Genomic DNA, 13,650 nt, shown 5'->3' with positions numbered 1-13,650 from the left:
CGCCCTGCGATGAAGTGGCAACTTATCCAGGGTGTGCCCCGCCTTCCGCCCAAATGCAGCTGAGATAGGCTCCAGAGACCCCCCGCGACCCCGTACAGGACACGCGGTAGGATTGGATGGATGGAATTCCTCACATCGTCTTGCCTCATACCCCATTAGTAGCATAGACACTCCACCACATAATCAAGCTCAATAAACCTGTTGAGCTTCATCCTGTCGTTGTGTCATCTCCTTCCCCCGTCGAACGTAACAAAAATAATAGGTAGATAGATGACAATATGTTACTGCGTACGTCAGCAGACTAATTAGGAGTCTTTGTTTACTTACCACTGAACGACAAGTTGTCTAGTATGTTCACTATTTTATCTAAGGAATACAATTGCAATAAGAAACATATGTTTAATGTACCCTAAGATTTGTTTGTGAAATAAAGCCAATAATGACATTTTTTGCGGCCACAATTATTTAGAAAAAGTATCAAAGTATACAAAGTACCAAAATACGTTTTGGTATCGGGATAACCCTAGTCCCTAATAATAAATAGCAATTTAGACTGCAATGTAATTGTTTTAGGGATATGTCCACCTAATGGTATGAAACTGTCACTGTTGCTGTGAAGATTGCTCACCCTCCTTTGAGGGTTTGGGCGGGATTTTAACTCTGACAAGCATTTGCACGGTATCTGTTGCAATCATCACAATGCCGTCCCCATGGTAGGGCTTAGATAAGAGCTCATCGTTATCTCAATCAACTGAAACTTGGACAAAACAGATGAGGGAGGAGGGGACCCCACCTTCTTGCACAAACCCATCGTGGTTATCTCAATGAACAGCTGCCAAGCATTTACCATGAATTGATTAACGTGGACCCTGACTTAAACAAGTTGAAAAACTTACTCGGGTGTTACCATTTAGTGGTCAATTGTACGGAATATGTACTGTACTCTGCAATCTACTAATAACTTAATTCTATCAAAAAAAGTCTACACTCAAAACCCACAGTTGACTTTTATAGGCCTGTCCAATGAAATATATGCACATTATTATTTTCAAAACAACTGACAAATTAAAAGTGACGCGTTCTGACTCTCAGTTTTGCACCATCAAAAATTTCAGGAAGATCGGGGAATGTGGTAAGAAGTTATGACTGTTATCATCAACACAAGGGGGCGATATTGATATTGGTGTTGATATCGACATCTAGTCAAGATCATACCCCGACTTAAAGGGGAACATTATCACAATTTCAGAAGGGTTGAAACCAATAAAAATCAGTTCCCAGTGGTTATTTTATTTTTCAAAGTTTTTTTCAAAATTTTACCCGTCCCGGAATATCCCTAAAAAAAGCTTTAAAGTGCTTGATTTTCGCTATTTGCGAAGCCACTGTCCATTTTCCTGTGACGTCACATAGCGATGCCAATACAAACAGATGGTGGATAGCACAGCAAGATATAGCAACATTAGCTCGGATTCAGACTCGGATTTTAGCGGCTTAAGCGATCCAACAAATTACGCATGTATTGAAACGGATGGTTGGAGTACTGAGGCAGATAGCGAGAACGAAATTGAAGAAGAAACTGAAGCTATTGAGCGAATAGCTGTTGACGGTATTCGTCGATGCATGTCTGCCTTAGCATCGCCGGTAAAATGTGCGGACCAAACGATCAGGACTTTCGCATTGACACTGGAGCAACTTAAATCCGTCGATTGGTAAGTGTTTGTTTCGCAGTAAATGTGGGTGGTAGGAAATTCTGGAGGCAAATATAGTTTCAAATGTACATACAGCTAACCTAAATAGCATGTTAGCATCGATTAGCTGGCAGTTATGCCGCGACCAAATATGTCTGATTAGCACATAAGTCAACAACATCAACAAAACTCACCTTGTAATTTCGTTGACTTTATCGTTGGGAATGCATCTGCTTTGAGTGTCGCAGGATATCCAGACATTCTTGCCATCTCTGTGCCATGTCTGTCGTAGCATCGCCGGTAAAAACCAAACGAATGGAATTTCGCATCTCTTGACACTGGAGCAATTTAAATCCGTCGATTGGTAAGTGTTTGTTTGGCATTAAATGTGGGTGGAGAGAAAGGCTGGATGTAAATATAGGTACAAATGAGGCATAATGCTGCAATAAGTACATACAGCTGGCCTAAATAGCATATTAGCATCGATTAGCATGCCGTGCTAATCGATTCACATTCTGCGTAAATCAACTTGAATCCGTCCCTGTGCGTGTTGTTACACCCTCCGACAACACACCGACGAGGCATATTGTTTCCAAGGTACCGGAAAACAGTCGAAAAAACGGAAAATAAGAGAGCTGATTTGACTTGCTGCGTGTAATGTGGTAGAGAAAATGGCGTTGACTACCTGGATGACGTCACGTTCTGACGTCATCGCTCCGAGAGCGATAAATTGAAAGGTGTTTAATTCGTCAAAATGCCTATATTCCAAAGGGAATATAGGCATACGTCCGTCAGTAGTGACGATGGGTTGCGCCTGGGGGGAGTTCATTCTTTCTTGAGTCAATGCTTTCTCCCACCGTCGAAGTTGGCGCCAATTGGGTGGAACTTAAGACTGCCGGCGTCCGTGTTGTTTTCTCCCTTTTTGGGAGAGGCTGGAGTGACCTCTCCGTGGCGCAAGCCTGGGCAGAAAGTATGGAGATCTTGGGTTGCCCAGACATCAAGATCCCCCTCTCGGCCGTGTCGATGTGGTCCAGAGGAAAGCAAGGCAATACATCTGGCATCGGCTTGGCTGCAGGAGCTGCCAGCGGGGGGTCAGCAATGACACCCAGTCGCCTCAGGGGCTCCATTCCTGATTTTATTTCTGGGTTTTCTCCTGTAGCCTTTCCTTCTCCCAAAGGTAGCACAAGGCAGCGAGTGGGGGTGGGGGTGGGGGGATAACAACCATTTGACCCATAGATGGGGCAGTGGTTGGCGGATGCGAGGGCGTGTCCACACACCGGTGGGCCTGCACACCTCGCCTCTGGGCCCCACTGCTGCTTCGAGATCCCCTACAGTTTAGCTTGGGACTATGAGGTCCCAGTTACCGTGTGTGGCCGCGAGGAGGCACTGTAGGAGTCTTGGTGGTGGAGAGGCTGTGTACCGGCAAGAGGAGGCTTACGCGCTCGGTTCCTCTTTCCCCCCTCCAACCCCCTGTAAAAAGGGCTAGCCGGTGGCAGTAGCTGAAAGCAGACAGTAACAGGCAGAAGCAGCATGCAATATGCAAAATGCAACATGCGCTAACTACAAGCACTTCTACGCAGTTCTACTGCACTGACGCATCACACACACAACCTGTTTTACAAACAACACACAAGCGGTAGAACATGGATGGATGTTGTGACGTTGATCTGACCTTTGACATTTGGTCAAATTTCCCCCCGCGCCCTCAGTCACATAATTTAGGATATGGCACATGCTAATTTTGAGCACGTTAACATTAGCATGCTAGCTTTTCTCGCCACTTGTGCATGTGTACGCCTCACAGACACATCACTTGTGTCGGCATGCTAACGTTAGCGTTTCAGTTTGGCTCATGGGCTTCCAGGGCTGTGCTTTTCCGGAAGGATTCTTGTTCAAATGTATAGACGTTGTCAAAAAAGCCACCCAGTTCACCTGCCAGGGAGGCCCAGGACTGCACAGACTGTTGATTTAAAAAAACAACAAAAAAAAACAAATGTTTAGGACACAACTTTTTGATCAGGCTTTTTGTTAAACTCATTTTTTTTATTCTGTGAATAATTCTGTGACTTTAAGGTTTATACTACGTATAAAATACTACACGGTCTTGCTACATCCAATCTTGGTGATTGTATCGTACAATATGTCCCTGCAAGAAATCTGCGTTCAAAGAACTCTGGCTTATTAGTGAGCCCAAAAAAAGTCTGCGGGCTATAGAGCGTTTTATATTGGGGCTCCAGTACTCTGGAATACCCTTCCGGTAACAGTTGGAAATGCTACCTCAGTAAAATATTTAAGTCCAATTTTAAAACTCATTTGTATACTAGAAAATGGATGGATGGATGGATACTCTAGCCTTTAAATAGACCCCCCTTTTAGACCAGTTAATTTGCTGTTTCTTTTCTGCTCTGCCCCTCTCTCCTTTGTGGAGGGGCACAGATTCCGTGACCACAGATGAAGCGCTAGCTGTCCAAAGTGGGGACCCAGGGTGGACCACCCATCTGTGCATCAGTTGGGGATGTCTCTGCGCTGCTGACTTGTCTCCACTCAAGATGATCTCCTACTGGCCCCACTATGGACTGGACTCTCACTACTATGTTTGATCCACTATGGACTGGACTCTCACACTATTATGTTAGATCCAGTATGGACTGGAATCTCACACTATTATGTTAGATCCACTATTGACTGGAATCTCACTTTTATATTAGATCCACTATGGACTGGACTCTCACAATAATAATAATGAATCAAAATCAATGTTGTAGTACTTGCCACATTCAAGGCTCCACATAATGCAGATCCAAAAAATCACTTTGACATATATTTTGGTGAACATGTTGTTTCCCATTAAAACAACTATAAAAGTTACTGGCATAAAACAAACAGAAAAACCTAAGGAAAAATAATTGAAACTTATAACCGACGGATCGATTTGAAGTTGATCCAGAGACATTAGCGTTGTAAGGTAAACAAACTATATCAGTGTGATTTATTTCAACAATTGTGAGCGGGGCCCTTTAGTATCCCCAATAATTTTAGTGGGACTTAAAAAAAAAAGTTTTTAAATTGTATTGCTCAAAAAATCAGAACGCATAAAAATCAATAATGTTATGAATTAAGGCCCTAATTACTTCACATCAAACATTCCCTTTTAGGATTTTTTGGGGGTGGGGAAATATTGAACATTTTGTGGTTTTGCCCCCCCAAAAAGAACAGGATTTTGACAAAAAGTGCATAAAACAAAAAAACATATATTTTGACAGATAGACATGAAACAGGTCTAGAGATTTAAGCGTATATATCCATCCATTTTCTACCGCTTATTCCCTTTGGGGTCGCGGGGGGGGCTGGTGCCTATCTCAGCTACAATCGGGCGGAAGGCGGCATACACCCAGGACAAGTCGCCACCTCATCGCAGGGCCAACACAGATAGACAGACAACATTCACACTCACATTCACACACTAGGGCCAATTAAGGGTTGCGAATCAACCTATATCTTTGGAAGTGGGAGGAAGCCGGAGTACCTGGAGGGAACCCACGCAGTCACGGGGAGAACATGCAAATTCCACACAGAAAGATCCCGAGCCCGGGGTTGAACCCAGGACTACTCAGGACCTTCGTATTGTGAGGCAGACGCACTAGCCCCTCTCCCACCGGGCTGCCCATACATACATATATACATATATATATATATATATATATATATATATATATATATATATATATATATATATATACATATATATATATATGTATATATATATATATATATATATATGTATATATATATATATATATATATATATATATATATATATATATATATATATGTATATATATATATATATATGTATATATATATATATATATATATATATATATATATATATATATATATATATATATATATATATATATATCCCTTCATATATCCCTTAACGTCCTCCATGATTTCCCGCTTTAACTGCTCTTCCCAATTTTCTTGTGTTCTCGGAGAAGCAAATTTTATATTGACTGCTGAGCAGGTTACCTCGAATGGTGTTGAGCTGTATTCGGAGTCCAATAGTAGAGCTTCTGTGCGGAGAGCAGTGAAGTCTTGGTCTGGGTTGCGTCTTGCATATACCCTCAGAGCTTGGGCTAGTGGTCCGTCTCGGAATCCAAGCAGCAGTTGCTCTCACAGGGCACAGTCGGAGGGGGGGGATCATCATTATCACCCCGTTTAAGCCTACAATGAAGTTTGCGCAGCCTCAAAATGAACGATTGTACATTTTGGTCAGGTTTTTGTGCGCAGCTAAAAAATTGTGTCCTCAAAACCAGTGTTGGAGTTTGACCCCCATATAAAGAATTTAAAGGCCTACTGAAACCCACTACTACCGACCACGCAGTCTGATAGTTTATATATCAATGATGAAATCTTAACATGCCAATACGACCGGTTTAGTTGACTAAATTACAATTTTAAATTTCCCGCTGAGTTTCCTGTTGAAAACGTCGCGGAATGATGACGCGATGATGACACGTGTTTGTGACGTTATTGGTTGGAGGGTACATATTAGCCCAGCACCACTTACGGCTAAAAGTTGTCTCTTTTCATGGGGCAATAACCCAGTATTTTGGACATCTGTGTTGCTGAATCTTTTGCAATTTGTTCAATTAATAATGGAGAAGTCAAAGTAGAAAGATGGAGGTGGGAAGCTTTTAGCCTTTAGCCACACAAACACAAGGTGTTTCCTTGTTTAAAATTCCCGGAGGTGAAGCTTTACTATGGATCAGAGCGGTCAAACGAACATGGATCCCGACTACATGTCAACCGGCAGTTTTCGGTGAGAAAATTGTGGAAATAAGTCGCCTATTACCGGAGATCAGCAGAGCCAGCGTCCTCCTGCAGCTGCCGTGACTTCTCTCAGAGACTCTGGTGTCAAAACACCCGTGGCCACACCCCTCCGACTTTAAGGTACTATTTAACTCACTAAAACACTAGCAACACAATAGGTAGATAAGGGATTTCCCAGATTTATCCTAGTAAATGTGTCTAAAAACATCTGAATCGCTCTCACTGCCCTCGCCTTTTTTTAAAAACTTTTTTTATTTTATTATTTTTTTCTTGGTCTTCACTTTAAATTTCCTCATCCTAAATCTTTCATCCTCGCGCAAAATTAATGGGGAAATTGTCGCTTTCTCGGTCTGAATAGCTCTCGCTGCTGCTGGCTATGATTGTAAACAATGTGAGGATGTGAGGAGCCCTATAACCCGTGACGTCACGCGCACATCATCTGCTACTTCCGGTAAAGGCAAGGCTTTTTAATTAGCGACCTAAAGTTGCAAACGTTATCGTCGATGTTCTCTACTAAATGCTTTCAGCAAAAATATGGCAATATCGCAAAATGATCAAGTATGACTCATAGAATGGACCTGCTATCCTCGTTTGAATAAGAAAATCTAATTTCAGTAGGCCTTTAAAAAAGTAAACATTTCCTGAGTATTATCCTTCTCTTCCGCATCCAAAACCAAAATTTGCAATGTCGCTTCACCCGTAAGCGCTCCCAACAAAATGGCTACTTTCCGTGCCTCTGTAATATCCTGGCTGCCCAGGAGGCCTTTAATCTGCTCCTTCCACTCAGAATACTCAAGATCATCCCCATGTCTTTTAAATCAGGGCAGCCACGGTGCGCCCGGATACACCGGCATCATCATCTTTATTGGAACCAGTGCTCTCACAATATGGATCCTGCTGTCAATGCCAGAAATGTAGTGGTGGAATATTAAAATCTAACAAAATTGTTGCTTAAAACCAATCTAAATATTAATAACCCATTGTAGTTAGAGCAGCTGTCCCAAAATAAGGAAAGATTATTATACTGGTTCACAATTTATTAAAATACAATTAAAAACCAGTCGCGTTGTCGACACTAAAATACCAAATGGTAACGAATGTGATGGGCGAGGGCACAGTCAGGCGTGTGGGTCCGTATCTTGGCTCCGCCCACTTCCACGGCGTCTTCCTGCACACAAAATTAAAAGGGAGGCAGGCCATGGGGATAAAATGAACTAAAACCATGGAGACGCTATCCGGGCTGACGTCACACTTACACACACACACACACACACACACACACACACACACACACACACACACACACACACACACATATATATATATATGGTATTGTCAGGTCAGGTCTTATCCCTGCTACTGGTAAAATGTAACCCAGTACAACCTGCCGCATGTGTAGATGGGACCCATTAGCCCAGTAAGGTGACCCATCTAGGAGAAGGTAAACTCCAATCCAAAACCGCCCCTGCCTTGTGGCATACCTTTCTTGGGGAAGGCATCGGGAGTAAACCCTGAGGAAAAAATCAGGAGACGTAGTCCCTAAGGTGGTCCACTGCTGGCTACAGCGGTGCACTGGCAACTCCTGCGACACTGTTGTTGCCAAATTGTACCAGCTCTTGCTGCTCCTTTGGATCCATCATCAGTGTGAAGAGGGGGGTCCTGCTGCATGGGCAACAGCTTGACCTCCATACTACTCTGCCCTGGCTTGCGCCCTGGAGAGGTCACTCCAGCCTCGTGTCATAGCATGAAAACAACAAACGGGAAGCAACAGTCTACCGGTTATAAGCTACAATGCTCGATTGGCGTAGAGCATAGCGCCAGGGGTTGCTTCCGACGGTGGGAGAGATCCTTGAATTTCATTGGACAGCTACTGCCCGCCTTAAGCTGGGCAGCCCCCAGCCAATTAGGTGCTGTCCCGCCACAATCTGCCTTCCTCATTGGGTGCATGGGGATTAGGTAAAACCGACAAGCAGACTGTAAGACCTGCACCAAGCAAGAAACAAAGTATAAAAAACAGGTGCCCAGTCCTAAAACTGGGAAGCTGGAATGTCCGGACTATGACACCCGGACACTCAAATGATTTCCAAGACATCAGTGATGCAAGAAAAACGGCTGTCATTAACAATGAGCTACTGAGACTCCAGGTAGACATAGCTGCGTTGCAAGAGACCCGCCTAGCCTACTCGGGAACCCTCAAGGAGAAAGACTTTACCTTCTTCTGGCAAGGAAAGAGGGCCGTAGACCGCAGAGAGCATGGAGTTGGATTCGCTGTCAGGAACACCTTGTTAAAGATGATTGAACCAGGAGACAAAGGATCCGAACGCCTGATGACACTCCATTTCCCCACCTCTGATGTCCCAGTGACCCTATTCTGCGCATATGCCCCCACTCTAAAGTCTACAGCAGAAGTTAAGGATACATTTTATGCCAACTTGAATGACGTCATCAAGAACATCCCCCCGAAGGAACATCTCATCATCCTTGGTGATTTCAATGCGAGAGTGGGAGCTGACCATGACTCATGGCCTTCCTGTCTTGGACACTTCCGAGTTGGCAAAGTCAATGAGAACGGGCAACGGCTACTGGAGTTGTGTTCCTACCATAACCTTTGCGTCACCAACTCCTACTTTCAGATGAAACCACAGCACAAGGTGACATGGCGCCATCCCCGCTCAAAGCATTGGCATCAGCTACACATGATCCTGATCCGAAAAGCCAACCTCAAGTTTGTGCTAGTTACTCGTAGTTACCACAGCGCAGACTGCGACACCGACCATTCACTTGTCTGTTGCAAGATCAAGCTACAACCAAAAATGTTTCAAAACTCCAAACAGAAAGGCAAGCCCCGAATTGATTCCACCAGCATGCATCTTCCAGAGGAAGTAGAAGAGTTTGCAAAGTCCCTCAACAACATCCTGTCTGAAGAACACCAGCACTACTCCGCCTCCGAGAAATGGGGCAACCTCAGGTTGGCCATTCAGAAAACAGCCCTTGCAACATTTGTGAGGAAGATCTTCAAAAACAACGACTGGTTTGTTGCCAAGTCCAGCGAGATGACCCCTGTCATTGAAGCAAAGCGTGCTGCCCTTACTGAATACAAAAGCTCCCCAAATGAGAAGTCCCTGCAAGCACTGAGAATTACAAGAAGCAAAGTTCAACAGACTGCAAGACATTGTGCCAATGAATACTGGCAACAACTCAGTGAATCCAACCAGTGTGCAGCTACCTCAGGTAACATCAGAGGGATGTACGAGGGCATCAAGGCTGCTCTGGGCCCAACACACAGCAAAACAGACCCCCTAAAGACCACCAGCGGGGAAGTTATCACTGACAAGGGCAAGCAGTTGAACAGATGGGTAGTGCACTCTTCAGAACTCTACTCCAGAGAGAACACTGTAGCCCTTGATGCCATTGAACAGCTGCCCATAATTGAGGAATTAGATGCTGAACCAACACTTGCTGAACTTCACAAAGTGATTGACAGCTTAGCGATTGGCAAAGCACCTGGTACTGATGGCATCCCCCCAGATCTCATCAAGCGCTGTAAAGACACCCTCCTGCAGCCTTTGCATGATGTCCTCTCCCAGTGCTGGAAAGAGGGAGCTGTGCCGCAGGACATGAGAGATGCCAAGATTGTCACCCTTTACAAAAGTAAGGGCGACAGGAGCGACTGCAACAATTACAGGGGCATCTCCCTCCTGAATATAGTAGGAAAACTCTATGCCCGTGTCGTGCATGTGCGGCTTCAGACTCTTGCTGAGCGCGTTTACCCGGAATCTCAATGCGGCTTTCGCGCCAAGCGCTCTACAGTGGACATGATATTCTCCCTACGCCAACTTCAGGAGAAATGCAGGGAACAACAGAAACCCCTGTACATATCCTTCATTGACCTGACCAAGGCTTTCGACCTGGTTAGCAGAGAAGGGCTCTTCAGCATCCTACCCAAGATTGGATGCCCTCCAAAGCTCCATAGTCTCATTAGATCTTTCCATGACAACATGAAGGCAACCATCCAGTATGAGGGTAGCATATCCAACCCATTTCACATTAACAGCAGAGTCAAGCAAAGTTGCGTCCTTGCTCCTACCCTTTTCGGCATCTTCTTTGCCCTGCTCATCAAACATGCTTTCGGGACTGCAACAGAAGGTGTATATCTACGTACAAGATCTGACGGCCGACTTTTCAACCTAGCCCGTCTTAAAGCAAGGATCAAAGTCCATGCTCTTTGCTGACAATGCCGCTGTCATTTCGGACACTGAACAAGAACTCCAGTGCCTTATGGACAGATTCTCCCAGGCCTGCAAAGACTTTGGGCTTTCCATCAGCCTAAACAAGACCAATGTGCTGAGTCAGGAAGTGGACACTCCACCAGCCATCACAATCGATAAGCACCAATTCGAAATAGTACACTAATTTACTTACCTGGGATCCACCATCATTGACAATCTGTCCCTTGATGGTGAGATCAACAAACGTATTGGCAAAGCTGCCACAACCCTAGGGCGCCTCACAATCCACGTCCGGGAGAACCGGAAACTGACAACTCCTACCAAGATGGCAGTGTCAGCACTCTTCTCTACGGCAGCGAAACATGGACAACATACTCCAAACAGGAGCGCAAACTGAACACCTTCCACATGCGCTGCCTTCGTCGCATCCTCGGCATCCATTGGAGTGACAAGGTGACGAATGCCCAAGTCCTCCAACGCGCTGGTCTTCCTACCATGTTCACTCTGCTCAGACAACGCAGGCTGCGTTGGCTCGGCCACGTGTGCCGTATGGAGGATGGACGTATCCCAAAGGACATCCTGTGTGGCGAACTTGCCTCTGGCAAGAGATCTGTTGGCCGTCCGAAACTGCGCTTCAAAGATATCTGCAAGCGGGACATGAAAGCCCTGGACATAAACACTGAACATTGGGAAGATGTAGCGGCTGACCGCAGCAAATGGCGCAGTGTCGTTTCCAAACAGCTGAAGACTGGCGAGGAAAAGATCCATGCCACAGCCAATGAAAAAAGAACCAAGCGGAAAACAAGCACTCCTGCAGTTGCGCCTTCCAGCTACATCTGCAGTAAATGCGGCCGTGTTTGCCTCTCCCACATCGGACTCATCAGCCACAGCAGGCGTTGTCACTGAGTTTAAACTTGACCTCTGGACTGGCGCAGTATCCATAGTCGTTACGACTGACGGAGGCCTAGATATATATATATAAATATATATATATATATATATATATATATATATATATATATATATATATATATATATATACAAATATATATATATATATATATATATATATACATATATATATATATACAGTATATATATATATATATATATATATATATATATATATATATATATATATATCCAATCCAATCCACTTTATTTATATAGCACATTTAAACAACAATAACGTTTCCAAAGTGCTGCACAGCCATGTTAAAAACAATTGTAAAAAATAAATAAATAAATAAAATAAAAAAAATAAAAAAATAAAAAAATAAATATATATATATATATATATATATATATATATATATATATATCCAATCCAATCCACTTTATTTATATAGCACATTTAAACAACAATAACTTTTCCAAAGTGCTGCACAGCCATGTTAAAAACAATTGTAAAAAATAAATAAATAAAATAAAATAAAAAAAGTATATATATATATATATATATATATATGTATATATATATATATACATATATATATATATATATTATGCTCCACCAATGACTGAATAAAAACAAAAAATAAATAAATATAAAACCAATAAAAACAATATAAAAACAAATATGATTAAAAACTATTTTAAAGGGTAAAATCAATTAAAACAGTAAAATAGAAATCAAACTGTATAAAAAACACAGAGGACAACAGAGAACAGAGGACCACACAACTCACGTAGTGTTAAAAGCCAAAGAATAAAAGTGGTCTTAAGACGAGACTTAAAACACTCCACTGTGGAAGCAGTTTGAACATGGAGCGGCAGAGTGTTCCAGAGCTTAGGGCCGACCACAGAGAAGGCCCTGTCTCCCCTGGTCTTAAGTCTGGTCTTGGGCACCACGAGCTGGAACTGGCTCTCGGACCTCAGAGCGCGCGCAGGAATGTAAATTTGGATAAGGTCCGAGATATATTGAGGTGCCAGTCCATGTAAAGATTTAAAAACAAACAGCAATGTTTTAAAATCAATTCTACAATGAACAGGGAGCCAGTGCAAACTCTGAAGGATTGGGATTATATGCTATTTATATATAGCATATAGTTTATATGCCATATAGATATAGCATATAAACTATATATATATAGTTTGTACCAAAATGGATACATGGATGATACAGCAGAGGATTGGGAGAATGTCATGTGGTCAGATGAAACCAAAATAAAACTTTTTGGTATAAACTCAACTTGTCGTGTTTGGAGGAAGAAGACTACTGAGTTGCATCCCAAGAACACCATCCCTACTGTGAAGCATGGGGGTGGAAACATCATGCTATGGGGCTGTTTTTCTGCTAAGGGGACAGGACGATTGATCCTTGTTAAGGAAAGAATGAATGGGGCCATGTATTGTGAGATTTTGAGCCCGAACCTCCTTCCATCAGTGAGAGCTTTGAATGGTTGACCAAATACTTATTTTCCACCATAATTTACAAATACATTCTTTAAAATTCCTACAATGTGAATTCCTGTATTTTTTTTCACATTCTGTCTCTCACAGTTGAAGTGTACCTGTGATGAAAATTACAGACATCTGTCATCATTTTAAGTGGGAGAACTTGCACAATCAGTGGCTAACTAAATACTTTTTTGCCCCACTGTATCCATGTTCTACCGCTTATTCCCCTTGGGGGGGGGGGGGGCGCGGGCTGGTGCCTATTTAAGCTACAATCGGGCGGGAGGCGGTGTACACCCTGGACAAGTCGCCACCTCATCGCAGGGCCAACACAGATAGACGGACAACATTCACACTCACATTCACACACTAGGGCCAATCAAGTGTGGCCAATCAACCTATCCCCAGGTGCATGTCTTTGGAAGTGGGAGGAAGCCGGAGAACCCGGAGAGAACCCACGCAGTCACGGGGAGAACATGCAAACTTCACACAGAAAGATC

The sequence above is a fragment of the Nerophis ophidion genome, linkage group LG27 (assembly GCF_033978795.1).
Source record: "Nerophis ophidion isolate RoL-2023_Sa linkage group LG27, RoL_Noph_v1.0, whole genome shotgun sequence".
In the NCBI taxonomy this organism is placed as follows: Eukaryota; Metazoa; Chordata; class Actinopteri; order Syngnathiformes; family Syngnathidae; genus Nerophis; species Nerophis ophidion.
Note: the sequence above shows the minus strand (reverse complement) of the source record.